This window comes from Octodon degus, unplaced genomic scaffold, assembly GCF_000260255.1.
Source record: "Octodon degus isolate 3935 unplaced genomic scaffold, OctDeg1.0 scaffold00178, whole genome shotgun sequence".
Taxonomy (NCBI): domain Eukaryota; kingdom Metazoa; phylum Chordata; class Mammalia; order Rodentia; family Octodontidae; genus Octodon; species Octodon degus.
This window is the reverse complement of record NW_004524754.1, coordinates 1,066,049-1,068,421: the sequence shown is the minus strand read 5'-3', so window position 1 is coordinate 1,068,421 and position 2,373 is coordinate 1,066,049. Positions and strand designations below refer to the sequence as shown.

Genomic DNA, 2,373 nt, shown 5'->3' with positions numbered 1-2,373 from the left:
TTATACTAGGGTCAGAACCTGTCATTCCCATCTTTTAGTTGTTGTGAAGGGGCAATGTGTCTCTTAGACTGCCTCCTGCTGAAAGGGGGCATCATTTTGGGGACGAGGAGGTTTGACAGGAAGACAGTTCATGCCCATGTAGAAGCTAGTGCCAGGTGTCTCAGCCAGGAGTTCATCATTGGTGAAAGCTCACATCCAAGACTGAAGAAACCTTGAAGAAAGTTTTAAAAGACAGCATGTTATGTGCACATATGTCATCATGATTAAAGGACACAGGAGGGGAAGCAAGAAGGGAGTCTATGGGGCCGGGGAGATAGCTCTGTAGAATAAGTGCTTGCCTGGCAAGCACAAGGACCTGAGTTCAATTCCCAGTTCCACAAAAAAAAAAAAAAAAAAAGGGGGGGGGAGTTTATGATCTGAATGTGTCACTCTACATGACCATAGCTAGGAGGAACAGTATTGATATTTTTAGTTTTTGATGTTTGTGTTTTGGGGACTTAGAAATGTGGGTACACTGGGAAGTATCTTGAGTCTAGTTAGAGCCAAAGGAAGGAGCTGAGGTTGAGGCAGGTGTAGTTCTAGGATGTTTGGTGAGATGGGATTTTAAAAGCCCAGTTGTCTCTATTACTCTAGATCTACTGATTCTGGCATATCTTGTCATTTTTGAGTGTCTGCATTTGTTGTGCTACCATCTATGAGCCATGTGTCAGAGGCTGTGGGAAGAGGAGTACTACCAACATAAGGGAAGGGAGTCAGGGTCATCAAGGGCCTTATTATGTCGAGTAGGGCCTTGATATAGTTGTGTTGGGCAGCTTCATCAGAGGTGAGGAATAAGGTGGTGGGATTGAGAGGGCTACTGGTGGAAATAGTGATGGAAGTGTTCTCTAGGAACATCAGGTGGGTCTGGTATATATGAGGAGTCATTAAGGCTGAAAGGAGTTTCCTTCCTTAAGTCTTCCACATTAGTCCGTCGTGACCTGCTGATTCTTTGCTCTCTTGAACTTATTTTCTTGTTTAGGCCCATTTGAAGACCAGGAAATTCATGGATCGTGAAGCTGGCTGCTGAGAGATGGTGGCTCCAGTGGGACAATTGCCAGGGATGGTGGAGCATGAGGATGAAGTGAGTGTCCAGGCTGCTCTCCTGGATGCTCAGCAGAGTCCTGTGGCTCTCAGGCTGTAAGAGACACTTCCAGTTTCTCATCCCAGTTCAAGAAGCCAATATTTATAATCCCAAAGTTATGTTATTGGAATCCCATCAAGTTGATTTCAATCTACCACTTACAATACAACCCACGGCGAAAATAAAGACACTAAGTTATATTTTCAATCACCGGGGAGTCAAGGGGCTCTAAGTCCAGCCACGAAGATGGCTTTCCGGAACCAAGAGAGCGACCCAGGGCCTCACCCAGTTTTATTTAGTGGAGGAGTGGCTTGAGGAGGATTGACTGAGAATTGTGGAAAGGAGACTACTATGAGCTGAGCTAGGTGGGTGGCCTAAATTTACCTCTACCATATGCAGAGGATATGCCAAGAGAGTAATCTGCATTATATAGTATCTAATGTTTTGATAAGTCTGGTGCTTCAGCTTTGGTGTAGTCTTTCAAGCCCCAGGAAGTCATAGCCTCTGTCTTGAGGCTTGATCCCAGCTGGTGGCGCGGAGCATTAGCTCTACGGTCCTGTCTTGACCTGGCTCACATTAAAGAGCAGCAGGTATAGGTTACCAGGGAAACACGCACGCCACCTTCAAAGACTATCACCAGCACCTCAGCTAGACCAATAGCCATTGCTTAAGGCCAATTGAAGGATAAACAGAAGTCCTAGCCAGCTCTGCACATAACAATACGAGGAAATGGGGTCAGGCTCAGTCAAAATGGAGAGCTCAGTCTTCTTTCAAGGAGAGCTGCTCAGGTGGTCCTCCACATCAGGCCTCTCTGAGCTGGGAGCTGCCTGGCAGCCCTGGATCATGGAATAGAAGAGATAGAAGTTTATGATTTGATTCGAACCATCCAGGACCCAGAGAAGCCTGATACCCTGGAAGAACTGGAAGTGGTAACAGAGAGCTGTGTGCAGGTTCAGGAACAGGACGAAGAGGACTACCTGGTTATTATCAGGTTCACACCGACAGTACCTCATTGCTCTTTGGCAACTCTTATTGGACTGTGCTTAAGAGTAAAACCTCAGTGGTGTTTGCCATTTAAACACTGCTGGAAATTGTAATGGGTTAACTCACATTTTAGGCTATATGGGTGTGAATCTTGTGCTTTCTGTTGTAAATGCATACCCACCCATTGTTTTAGATTGTTTAGTAAATAGTGGCTGTTACTGTAGTTTGCTAGATAAAACTCACCAATCCCTTTAAACAAAGACTTCTAA

The 2,373-nt window shown here is 45.4% G+C and overlaps 1 pseudogene; it reads left to right on the top strand.

Annotated features, from left to right (window-relative positions):
- The first annotated feature begins 1,115 nt into the window (after positions 1-1,115).
- On the top strand, positions 1,116-2,217 carry LOC101559774 (annotated as a pseudogene).
- The last annotated feature ends 156 nt before the right edge of the window (positions 2,218-2,373 follow it).